The 13,530-nt window shown below is 25.5% G+C and overlaps 1 protein-coding gene across 2 annotated transcripts in view; it reads left to right on the top strand.

Annotated features, from left to right (window-relative positions):
• The first annotated feature begins 212 nt into the window (after nucleotides 1-212).
• LOC107448605 (GTP-binding protein Di-Ras2) overlaps nucleotides 213-13,530 on the top strand; it is a 143,830-nt gene continuing 130,512 nt past the window's right edge. The window contains exon 1 of one of the 2 annotated variants that reach the window (XM_016063867.3): nucleotides 213-417. The gene's annotated coding sequence lies outside the window, so the exon portion shown is untranslated. The remainder of the gene's footprint in view (nucleotides 418-13,530) is intronic. The other variant, XM_016063869.3, reaches the window with a different exon arrangement.

Here is a 13,530-nt window from a genome sequence, read left to right as displayed (position 1 = left end):
TTTCGATACCACGCTCGAAATAATTAATAGGGGCTCTTATTTTTCCAACCCACTTCTTCGAAATCCAGGGGTGACGAAAACATACTCATGTGCAAGATACCCGGAGAAAAAGGAACACGGGGAAAGAACGACACAGAAATCGCTTGCGCGCAAACAACTTGAAAGCGCACGCGCAGGTCCCCCTCCTTTTGCAAAATTCTTCCAAGCTTTCCACTGAAAGCTCATAAACAGTTGTGGAATGACACTCGACGACAGGACATATTCTTCTTCAGATTTCTCTGCATAAAGGGAGAAATTTGTTTTCACACGTTCTTCTCTTTGTCGCCAAGGTGTGTAGAACGATTTTTGGTTTTTATACTTTGGTACTTACCCATTTTTGGAAGTTTAGATTGGAAGATCCCAGATAAAATATAACAGGTAAACTTTCTTTAACGGTTAGTAGAGTGTTTGAAACTTTGTAGTAAAAGACTTGTTCCGCTTTCTTTTCTTTCCTTCTTTTCTTTTCTTCTTTTTTTAACTCATTGCGGTTAAGGTTATGCTTAGAGAATAAATTCATAAAATGCGCTGAATTATAGAGTTTTTCATTTCTGTTTTTAAAATTTTTTTTGCTGTCAAAAATTTTCAATTTATTTTATGAATATTAATAAAATATATTAATAATTTTTTTAAAAAAAAATTGTATCTTTTAGTTGGTTGAGTTTTGAAACTTTTTAAAAGAAAGCTTGTTCTACTTTCAGCATTTTTAATGTATTGCATTATAAAATTATGCATTTTGTAATTGTATTACATGATTGTATCATTTCATTTTTGTTCAATGAAAATTTCAAGAAATATTTTTTTAATCAGAAATCAATTAGTTTTTTTAATAAAGGTTAAAAAATATATTTTTTATTATTTTTGTTAAATGTTTAAAAGTTTTCATTAGAAGACTTCCCTTTTCAGTTTTTTAAACTCATTGAAAATATTGGGGTTAAAGGAAAACTATAGAATAAATTTACAAAATATATTGCATTAAAAAACTTTTTATTTTTGTTTTATGAAAATTTTAAAAAAAATGTTCATCAACTATTTTAAATGTAATTTCGCGATGAAATATTTAAAAAAATGAAATATTTCGGTTTGCTGAGTGTTTGAAACTTACTTTGTCGTGAAAGAGATGTTCCGCTTTCCGTTTTTTTCTCATCATAGGTAGGTTATGATTTTTCTCATCATAAATCTAAAAAATGCATTACATTGTAGGATTTTTAATGCAATACGGAGATTTTAGAAAGATTAATTTATTTTTTAAAAATATGTGTCTATGCAAAAAATTTACAAATAGAAATAAATAAAAAGTAAAAACAATAAGAAAAGCTGCATTTTTTGGCCAGACAAGTGTTAGGACTTTGTAGAAATGTAATATTTGTTTCATTATCAAATTTTTAATTTCACCAAAGTCCTTGTGGTTAAGGATAAAAAAAAATTCAAAAAAGGAAATAAATACTTTAATAAAGATCGTTTTTTTATTTCATGAAGATTTAAGTAGGATTCATTTTTAACATAATTTTAAGCATAAACTTTTGTAAGAAAATAAAAAAGAAATAGTTTCTTTCCGGGAACTGATTCATGAACTGTTTGAAACGAATTTGTCATGAAAAAGAAATTAAGAAAAGTAAGTCATATTTATTGTAAAAAAATGTAATTGTCTCAAACGTTTTAAATGTATTTATTATTTGAATTTTTAAATTATTATCATCGACACATTAATATTTTATTTTTGAATTCATAGTAAATGTTTTAATTGAAATTACATTAAGTAGTTAAATTTTTTTTTCAATAACAGAACTAAATTTTTTTGTGTGATAGTCTTTTAATTAACTATCAAGAAAAATAATAATCCCAGATGATCTCTATAAAAAACTGAAATAAATAATTATTCTTAAATGCATAGTCTATTTGCTTGAACATATAATTCTATCAGCATTTTTACCTAGTTAGTACTTTAATTTAAAACAATTGTAAAGAAAGGAAACAGTTTTATAATTCCCTTTTTTGTTTTAACAAAATCATTAACTCCTGAATTTCGCGCCTGAATTGTTAAAAGTTAAGTTTTATTAATTAAGAAAAGCACCGATTATGTCAAACATTCTCTATAAATTAAATAAGAATTAATTAATTATAATTACATTTTTAATTTGAAATGATTTAAATTTTAAAAAAAAATTATATTGCAATTTGTGTTTGAATTGAAATTATGTAAACATACGACAAATAGTATCATATTTTCAATTTTACAAGAATAAATATTAGTTAGCTGTTAGAAACTGAATTGTTCAAGTATATTAAATCAAAAAATTCTTTGAATAAGAATTTATTTTTATTTTAAAGAAATAAAATTATCGGACATACGTAATTTTATATTTTCCTTTCAAAATAATCTACACTGAGAAAAAAAGTATGATTAAAACTACCAGAATATGGTGAAATTCAACGTGTTTCTGGCTCTATGGGAACAATAAAAAGCTTGGTAATTTTTGACGAAGCTCTTTGGTAATGAGTTTGGTAAAACTAACATTGTAATATGGTTTTATAATATTTGAAAAAATTTGGTAGATGTGGTAATTTTTTAATTTTTTTAACATGGTAACTTAAAGCATGGCATAAAATGTTATTTTTCAAATTGTAAGGTTTCACTTTTCATCTTTACAGTTCAATCTTCATGTTTTTATTGATGTATGTCATTTTAAATATCCTCTTTTATGTATTTAAGAACTTAATGTTTCAATATTGAATAGAAATTTTAATTATATTCCTTATTTACTAAAAGGGTTTAGATGATACTTCTCAGTTTCTAGCATGATTTCAATTAGAACAAAAATTCATTTATTAAAATAATTTGGAGCATCCTGTGCAAAGATGTGACACAAATTTGCAATTATAATAAATAATTACTGTTATACATTCAGTGCATATACTGTAATATATATTACTCGTTTGCAAAGGTAAATTTATGAGTTTTATCATCATAGGTGTTTTTTCCGTGGTTAGATTCCTTATCTACGTAAGAACATATTATTCAGAGATTTTTACTTTTATATTTAAACTTCTTTCCACTTCTTTATTCCACTCAATAAGTCATATTTCTTGAATACAATTGAAAAAGAGATCAATACTGCATACATGCATAATGCTGAATCAGTTTTCTTATTTGAGTGATCAATCGAAAAATATCGCAAATTTGCTTCGTCTAAATTCAAAATTCCATATTGATAAAAATAACTCGTTGTGCTCCCATGTTTACAAAGAAAGCTTTAGTAAAGTTTAAAAAGAATCAGAGTTTTTAAAGTGGGCCTAAACATTCGCTTTTTTAGGTCAAAAATGTAAATTTGATATTAATTTTTAAAAACACAAGCATAAAAAAATTCAGTTTCCATGCTCAAAAATTTACAGTAGTAAAATTAAAAATGCTGTGCATAAAAAATTACATTTAAGTGCTCTAGAGCAGAGAAATGTGGAATACTTAATCTTACGTAAATATGAGGTTAGAAATAAAAAATATGCGTTAATGAAAATTAAAGTTTAAAAAAAATTTAGTTATTGAAAATTAAGGTTTTCATGCAGATTTCGTAAGGCCTAAGTTGATATTCCATATTCCATGTAATTTTTTGCTGTTACTATGTAGTTCATATTTTTCAAATTTAAAACTAATTTTTTTTTTATATTCATGCTTAGAGGCTGTGGTAGCTCAAGGGATAGAGCGTTCGCTTTCCAATGAGGTGAACCGGGTCGAATTCCAGCTTAGGCTGATCGATACGAATTCCGCACCCGGCTGGCACTGACACAGTGCTGACGTAAAATATCTTTAGTGATAGATGGACCATGGGTTAAAGTCCCCTCGTAGTCAGGTTAACCGTGGAAGGGTTTCGTGGATTTTCTCTCCCTGTTACGCAAATGCGGGTTAACTCCATCAATAAGTCCTCCACGCAATCGAATTTCGCCCAATATTTTATCCAATAATTCCCCTGTTGTCTGGATTGGGCTCAAAATTACAAAGCTACGGAGTTGAACATTAATACTCGTAAACCCAAAATTGGGTTGATTTTCAACGACGATTATAAAACAAAATATATTCGATAAAATTATGCTAGTATGCTTTTAAAATTATGAAATAAATTTTTTTGGTTAAAAAATTGTCTTATAGCCTTTATAGGTCATATTTTGAATAGCTTTTACTCATAAAGTAATTATTCTTCTAATCAATAGAATTTTAAGCTAGTAAGTTTCCCTGTTTATTGTAACACTTAAATTAGGTTATTCAGAAAATAATTCCTTTTATTATAGGAAAATTAAATATGTGTTTCTTATAGTGAATATATATTTTATTTATTCATATATTGTACATTCTGGTTCAATATATCTTGCCATCTTTCTGGCAGTAGCATGATTACACACTCATAAAATTTTTGTTCTTTTCTGGTCAGAAACTATCCAGATATTTACCTTCTAAGGAATTTTGTATAAACCAGGACATTGTTAAAGACAGCCCATTTTTCATCGCCAGTGATGATGATTGGCTTCCCAAAATGGATAATTTTCTTGACGTTCGAGAGGAACATGACAGACGTCAACAACGCGAAGGCAAAAATTTCACTACTCGAGAATATGGAGTAACTCGTAAGTCGAGCTTAAAAACTAAAAATGATCATGAACGATGAAACTCGATAAATTTAATCCCTCAGTGATCTCACAACTTGTTATTCGCCGGGAAGCATCACTTAATGCCTTATTTGCATCTTCATAATCTTCTATTGGCATGGTGTGTCGTCAGTTTAATTGCCAGATTGAAATTCGACAAACCAGTTTTGGCATTGGAGTATTGTGAATATCTCATCTCCATACTCATTGGATTATTTTTTTCATTGATTCAGTAACATTTTGTTCTTTTTGAACAGTAAAAAAAAGAGAGAAAAATATACCAAAAAATATAATAAATAAAAGTACAGATAGTTTGCTAACCCAACTTCACAAGCTATATACCCTTTGAATCAGAATTTTCATTAAACATATTTTACATGCCTTTTTTTTTATTTTGAATTACTTTGTGCCAAAATAAGTGAAAAATATTAGATTTATTATTTCAATAATTTATGGTTATGAAATACATCATGAAACACAGGTGTCTTTTTCTGAGTTAACGGTATAATCTTCCAAGTAGGGGTCACTTCCAAAGAATGATCGATAAAATTTGCAGTTATTTAGATCTTTGAGAAATAATAATTTATTATTGAAGTTTCTTTAATTTATAAAATCAAGAATGATAAATTTTTGCAAATGAAAGAAAAAAATTTTTCAAACTACTGTTTTAGTATTTTGGTGCAAATATAGTTCCAAAAAAATTTAGCAGGTTATTTTAGTAAATATAAGGCTTCTTTATAATTTAAAAAATACCAAAATATATTTCATCCTTTAATTAGAGCGTTAGTGGAAATATATAAAAAAGGGAAACCGGTTTCTCTTCAGCGTCAAAGTGTAAAAGTAACCATAAAAGTCTTCGCATTTTAAATGAATAAAATATTTAAAATATTATTTGGTGCTTAAAAGTTAAGTGTGTGTAAAAAATTTTCACCTAAGGTAAGAGCTTACAGGAAAAAAATATTCACTTATTTAATGAGTAAAGATGCAGCAGCTTTTCTTATATCACTTACTTCGTAATGCAGCTCCAGAAAAAAAAACCGAAATTTACCTAGATTTTAATCTTAATAAACTTATATCGCAGAATAATTTCATAAATTTATAAATTTCTGTATCGCAATAACATTTGAGTCGTCTGTTTTTGAACTGAAAAAACAATTATTGCAAAATTTTATTTCGCATTTATTCAACAACTTTTAAACGATATGCAATTTTTATCCAGAAAATAGTTATGTTAATAAACATTTTGATTAAATAAAATTATGTTTGAAATTAATTTAAAGTATGGAAGTAAAGTAAATACGTATTATATTTTTAATAGTCTATATGCGTAAATGAAACTAATATCTTACATACCTTCCTTATCATTAATGAGATCAACATGAAATCAACTATTTTTCCCTTTTAAACTGTAGTGATTTATCTGAAGAAAACGTTTTTAAATGGTAAATCACTTCAATCATGGTAGCTACGATGAATTTATGAAATATTTTTTCTCGAAATGTATATTTTCCTCAATTTTTTAGATCTCTACATCCAATTCTTAAACATTTTCTTTAGAAACAAATATTTTTTTCCGTGATAAATATTATTAGTATATTAAATTTATTTATTTTAATTTTTAAGAATTGAGACAGCAGAATGTAGCATTACCTATAAATAATTATTGAAAAAACAATATTTGGTTGAAAAAAAATAGTAAGCCGGCATAAAAACTAAAATAGCAGCTAAAAAAATAAAATGAACACAAATTGTGAAGATACTATTAATAGATTTTTTCCTATAGCACGTTCTTATTTATTTAGATTAGAAAAGTCAGAATGTACTTTATGATGCAGTATATTTTTATTTTATTCATTTATTTTATTGATAGAGGTCATTTTTCACTGTAAAGCGCTTTATTACGAAGCTACATTTCTTATTAATTCAGATTATTAATTTAAGATACATTTTTATAATGATACGCATTAAATTTATTTGTTTACGTATTTTTGAAGTACAAAAAATGTTATTAATTTATATAGTTCTTATAATTAAAATTATTAGTTTACGATAAATATTTGTACACGGGAAAAACAACTTCTGGTAAAATTACCGTACTGTAAGGTAATGATATTTCTGGGTTAAGAAGCAAAAAAAAAAGAAAAGAAAAAAAAGATCAACGACATAATTTTGGTTTATAAAACCGAAATATATGATATTTAAACCATTCATTTGGAATTCTTCCGTTCATACGGTAGCAGCTTACCGAAAATTCTTATTTTCAATACTATAGTACCACACGTATACTTACTGAAAAGTAAATTAGTACTAAACTGAAGGATACTAAACTGAGGATACTAGGATACTAAACTGAAAAGTAAATTTAACCTAAATAAATGATTTTTATGCTAGTTCAAAGGTATGATAAAATTACTGAATTTCATCACATAATAAAAAATCATACTTTATTTTTAATTTTACCAAAATCATGCCCAAAACGCTTCGGTAAAAATTACCAAGGTTTTTGGAATTTTCAAAGAGCCAGAAGCAGGGAGAATTTTACCATATTTTAGTAGTTTGGATCATCAATTTATTTTAATTTTATTGTTGGCCTTTTTCGAACTGTAAAATTAATAAGCATTATTTATTTATCTTCGTTAATTATTTAATATTTATTTCAATGCAATACTTAGTTCAATTGTTTGCCTATTTATGAACTACAAAACTGTATTACTATATATATTTTCTTTCTTTTTTTATTAATCTTTTAAAATACTGTACGTTGAGCAATTTTTTTAAAATTCACTTATTGCGGTAGTTTTGAACTATTAAAAAATTATTACGAAATACAATTTTTTTATTTAGCTTATTAATTTTCTATACATTTGTATATGATACGCAATTTTTGTATAAACATTCTAACTGAACTGTTTAGCTTCAAAACTGAACTGTTTAATTCTACTGTTTAACTTCAAAATTACAATAGAAACAAAATATATGAAGATTTTTTTATACTCTATTTGCGTGTAACATAAAAGTGTCTATAATTAGTACATTTTCTTAGTGAACCTTATGCAATTTATTTCAATTTTATATTTTGCTTTTTTTGGATTTGGATTTTCAAAAATTAATATATTTTAAATGTACTATATTTAAGAAATGTAATATATTTAAGATATATTTCGATACAATACTCAGTTAAATTGTTTGTCTATTAATAAGCGACAAATACTATTTTACTAAATATAATTCCTCTCTTTTTCAAAGTATTATATTAAAATGCATTATTGTAAGTTATGCAATTAATTGAAAATTAATTGTTAGGATAACTTAGGATTATTAAAATTATTACAAAATATAATTATTTATTTCAGATTATTTAAGATACATTTTTATATGATACGCAATTTTTGTATTCAACTCAACTGATTATTGTTTAAAATGAAATCTAAATGGAAAAAGAAGCAAAATATATTAACATTTTTTTTAATACTCCATTTGCGTGTGACATAAAAGTGTCTATAATTAGTACATTGCGTGTGCTTCATGTCATTAACGAGATCGACACAAAGCAATAATCTTTTGTGTCTGAAATGTGGTGACTTATTTTATCACGTTCTACCAAGGGTCAATGAACACTATTCAAGGCAATTATGATTCTTTTGCTAAAGAATAATTTATTACTGTTAATGTAACAGTAATAATGATGTATCTTGGAAACGGAGGAATGTATGACTATGTGACGAAAGTCATTATTAGCTTCGAAAATGTTGCAACATTGATTTTTTAGTTGTATACAAATTTAAGGTTACTTTTTCTGCTTTGCAAAAGCTAAAAGTTAAGCGAAAGGAATGTGTTATTTCTTAATGAAGAAAAGCACTTTTTTTTTTTAAAAAAAAAGGAATTTATTCATCAATTATGCATTTTTAATCATTTTCTTGCAAATTATTCGTATATGTTTTCTTATTTATTTTATTAATCGCGTATGGATTTTACTTATAATAAGTAAGAACAAATTTTATTTCCTTAAGCAATTGAAGTTAGTTTTCAAAATGCATACGGAAAAAGAAATTCTGGTAAAATTACCGTACTGTAAGGTAATGATATTTCTGGTAAAAAAACAAATAAACATTATTCTGGATAATAAAACCAAAATATACGTCTTTTAAACCATTAATTAAGTAATTTTTCCGTTCATATGTTAATGGTTTATCGGAAATTCCGGTTCTTAAAATTTTAGTTATAATTAACACATTTAATAAAAAATACAAAATTTAAAAGTAAATTTAACCGAATAAATGGCTATTATGATAAAACTTCCAATTTTTACTTTATTTACCAATTTTTATGTCATATTATAAAATTATATTTTATTATTGATTTTACTTCGCAAAACACTTCGGTAAAGAAAACCCGTTTTTTGCTGTTCCCATAGAGCCAGAAACAAATTAAATTTTACCCTATTCTAGTAGTTTTGACCAAATTTTTTTCTCAGAGTCTTGAAAAATTTGAATTAGCAGGGTTAGGGGTATGTTGGAGATTTTTTTTTTTTGAGCGTTAGTTTTTAAAGTGATCTGCTGAACAATGTACAGTGAAAGCTGATTCCATTTTCTACACACGGTAAAAAATTCCGGTTAAAAAGTAGCGGCACTCAAGTTGCCGCTACTTTTTGCCATAAGATCTATTCTGACAGGAAAATGTTCCGGAACAAAAAAGTCTGATATACTGCAATTTTTACAGTGATAATTATCGTAAAAATACTGAATCACTCAAATTAAATAAGTATTACTATAAAAATTATGGTATAGTATTTTAATGCAAAAATGGATTTTACGGATGATGCACCCAAAGTGCCAGTACTTGATACCGTAATTTAATCCGGAATATTTAACTTTGTAAATCAAATGTTGATGTCTTGTTTGGGTTTCACAATTTGCATTTTAAATTATTTGTTTACAGTGCTCATTCACAGTTATTTTTATTATTTACATTCTTCTTTCCTCACCAGATACGCACAGTAAAAATTATTTATTTATTCTATTAATTTTTTTAATTTATTTTTAGTTATTTTATTCATTTCTTATTATATACTTTTTTCATTTATTATTATTTATTTATTCAATTATTACTCTTTTATTTTACTTATTTTATTCATTTATTATTATTTATTTATTCAAATATTATTATTTTATTTTACTTATTTTATTCATTTACTATTTTTTATTTTATTATTTTTATTTTTATTACTTTATTCATTCATTATTATTTATTTATTTTATTTGCTATATTCATTTATTACTACTTATTTATTTTTGCTAGTCATTCAAATCGTGCATGAACTTTAACATTCCGCTAAAATTTACTGATCTGGAAAAGATGATATTTGAACTAATTTAAGCTTAATTAAATTACATTTCTGACATAAGATAATTTGTCTCAAACCAATCTTAAGCCTGAATTTGGAAGAATTACAAGAATTTGAATTCGGATAAAAGCTTAGTAAAATTCTAGATAAAAGCTTAAGTCTGCACTAAAAATGTAAAAGCTTGCATTAAGGAGTGCTGATGCTAAAGTACGCTAGCAACAAAGCATTAAAATGTGCTACTAGTAGGCTGTTTAGTAGGCATAACTTCCTTCAAAAGTAAAGTGCGTCGGTCGAAGTTAATTTTACAGTTAAATTAACTAAAACGCTTCTCGAAATTTTTCATTTCATGACTATTTCAAGATAATTTTCTCCTCCAAAGTACTTTAGTTTTCCGGAATAACTGTAAACAACGTTGATCTAACTAGTTTTGATCGGAAACAGCATTTTCGTTAATTTAGTACAGAAAAAGGAAACTTAAGAAACAGTGTTTTTGCTAAATCAGTAAAGTTAAAAAGCTATACAACAGTGATGTAATTACTTTTTTAAAGGAAACAATGTTTTCGTTAATTATGGTGATATAACTAGTTTTTATAGAAATGGTGTTTTCGTTAATTTGGTGAAGAGAAGGGACAATGGAACGCATGTCTAAGTAGAGTCTATCGAAAACAATACTTTTGTTAATTTACTTAAGAGAGAGATTGATACCACGCTGATCTAACAAGATTTGGTAGGAAACATGCTTTCGTTAATTTAGTAAAGAGGAAAAAAAGATATAATTCTGATTTAACTAGTTTTTATAGAAAACAGTACCTTTGATAATTTAGTTAAGAGCAATAACGATAAAATGCTGATCTATTTTTTTAATAGGAAACAGCGTTCTAGTTATTTAAGTTAACGAACGATAGAGTTTAGTAAGAGAAAGAATAATACCTGTTTTCGTTTCTGTTGTGGTAGATCCACTTTAATTTCCAGAACATTTGTTTTTTATATCTTATTTGAGGAATGGTTGAGTATTTAAGTATGGAGTACATGGGGGCTATCATTTTAATATTTGATTAACTACGATCTACTTTCCATCTATTTTTATATAGAAATTCAATGTTTTTCTTTACTTATTTTGTTTTCATTTAAAAATAAAGGCAGTTAAACTTTTCCTAAAAATGAAAATGCAGTTTTAAGTAAAATAATCTAAAAATGATGGTTTGGGTTTTCTAATAAGATACAAAATAATAATGTAATAGAATTAAAAAAAATCTATAACTAACGCTTTTTAGAAACATGCCTCTAACAGTTTTATTACATCATCCAAAACAGTGTTACTTCTTATCAACTACTTATGAAATGTGTAAAACCTCTACTGTATACCATACACTATAAAAAATAACGGATCAAATTTCGGTAAAAAGTACCGATACTCAGGCTGCCGGTACTTTTTATAGTAAAATCTGTTCTCACCTGATCGTGTTACGGAACAAAATAATCTGATATACTGTAAATTTTAGAATAATAATTGCTCTGAAATCTCTGAATAAATTTAATAAAACACATGTTACTTTAAAATTACTGTAAAATAGGTTTTATGGTTAAAATGAATTGTGCGTTAAAAGGGAAGTTTACTATCTATTATTATCTATTATTTATCTATTATTATTATCTATTATTTATAAAATTTAAAAATAAATCATTTTTCTCTAAAAACTTATTTTAAATATTTTCTTAACGAAAGTTAAAACATAATATCTATTCAATGTTTTTTTTTAAAAAATTAATTATTGCACATATACTTGCTAAATAACTATATAAAATAGTTTCGAATTATTTATTTATTATATTTTTATCTATTTAATTCGATTAAAATATTATCGAAGTTACAATAATAACTTGAAATTCAGTTTTTATATTAAAATAAATCATATTTTGAAAAATTAATTTTGATTTTTATCAACTGAATAAATATTTAATGGCATTAAGAAAATAGAGCAAATAAATGCTTGAGAATACGCATAGATCTGTTAACTAAACTATAGATCTAAATCAATTGTTGGCAAATTATTGAAGTATATAGAAAGATCTAAATGCTTTCGCTTCAGTAAATATAGGCACCAATTCTATGTAATGAGGATGTAAATACGTTTTCTCTAGCTTATCTCCCCGAATTATATGTTGATTTAAGTGATAGCACATTCCGAGTTTTGCCGGTTTGGGTTCATAAAGTAACGATTAATAAGCATATATTAGCCAGATTCATGCAATGTGAATTGATAAAAAAAACTGAAACTGATGTTCAATTAATAGTAGCTTTAGGCTAGTTTGAACTATAGATAGATTAGTTATTTTTCCTTATAGTTACAATGGTTAGTAAATTAATGGATCTTGAAAATTATTGTAATTGTTTATTTGTGCTTGGTAGAAAATTAAATAACGGAAAATGATTGAGAATTTAAAGTTACGAGTAAAGTCTTTATTAAGAAGGAGCCATGTGCGCTGTTAAAAAAAAGGATGGTTAAAAATAACAGGATATAATAAAATTTAAAATTTCCAGTGTTTTTGGCTTTATGAGAGCACCAAAAAGCTCGGTAATTTTTTAACGAAGCGCTTTGGTTAAGACTTATTAATAATAAAATAAGATTTTATAATATGTAAGAAATAAGATAAGATATAAGAATAAGATTTTATAAGAAATTAGCAATAAAATAAGATTTTACAATGTAAGATAAAATTTGGTAATTTAATCATGATACCTTAGATCATGGCATAAATTTTATTTATTTGATTAAATTTACGTTTTAATTTCGTAGTTTTTGCTAAGTGTGTATTAGTGTAGTAATAAGAACTATAATTGTGAATACACGAATTTCCGGTAAAGTGTTACCATTTGGACGGAAAAATCATCAAATGAATGGTGTAAATACCTATATATTTTTATTTCATTGCCAAAATTATGTTTATTATTATTAGTATTATTATTATTACGAAAAAACGTTAGTAATATACAAAATTCTTTGGGAAAAGGAAATAATCACATTTAAGTAAATAGTGCGATGTGATTTTAGTAAACTAAGTCATGATTTTACTATTTCAAGATTTTTGAGATATTTACAATCGAAATAGTGACATACCAAGAACACCATTATAGTGTAACTGATAACAGTGTATTCATATATATGATGGATAATAATTAAGATGTTAATGTAACAAAAAATATTACACAAATGTATTAATTTAAGATTTTTATTTCAAATTGTATATATAAACACTCCATAATTTTGTTTTTCGTTTTAGTAAGTTAAAAAAATGCACTAACATGCATATTCTTTCGATAGAACAGTTTTTCTTTTTTAATATATTTATTATTTATATTACAGAAATAATTTCTGTAATTTGAGAGATTTTTTATGAGAGTTTTTTATATTTGCAGAACAAACATTTTCGCTATGAAAAATAAGTTCTTTTAGTTTAAATGCTTTTTCTTTTCAACGTTAACAATAAAAAGAATAATTGCTAAGGGTTTT

The sequence above is a fragment of the Parasteatoda tepidariorum genome, chromosome 8 (genome assembly GCF_043381705.1).
Source record: "Parasteatoda tepidariorum isolate YZ-2023 chromosome 8, CAS_Ptep_4.0, whole genome shotgun sequence".
In the NCBI taxonomy this organism is placed as follows: domain Eukaryota; kingdom Metazoa; phylum Arthropoda; class Arachnida; order Araneae; family Theridiidae; genus Parasteatoda; species Parasteatoda tepidariorum.
This window is presented reverse-complemented; position numbering and strand designations above follow the sequence as displayed.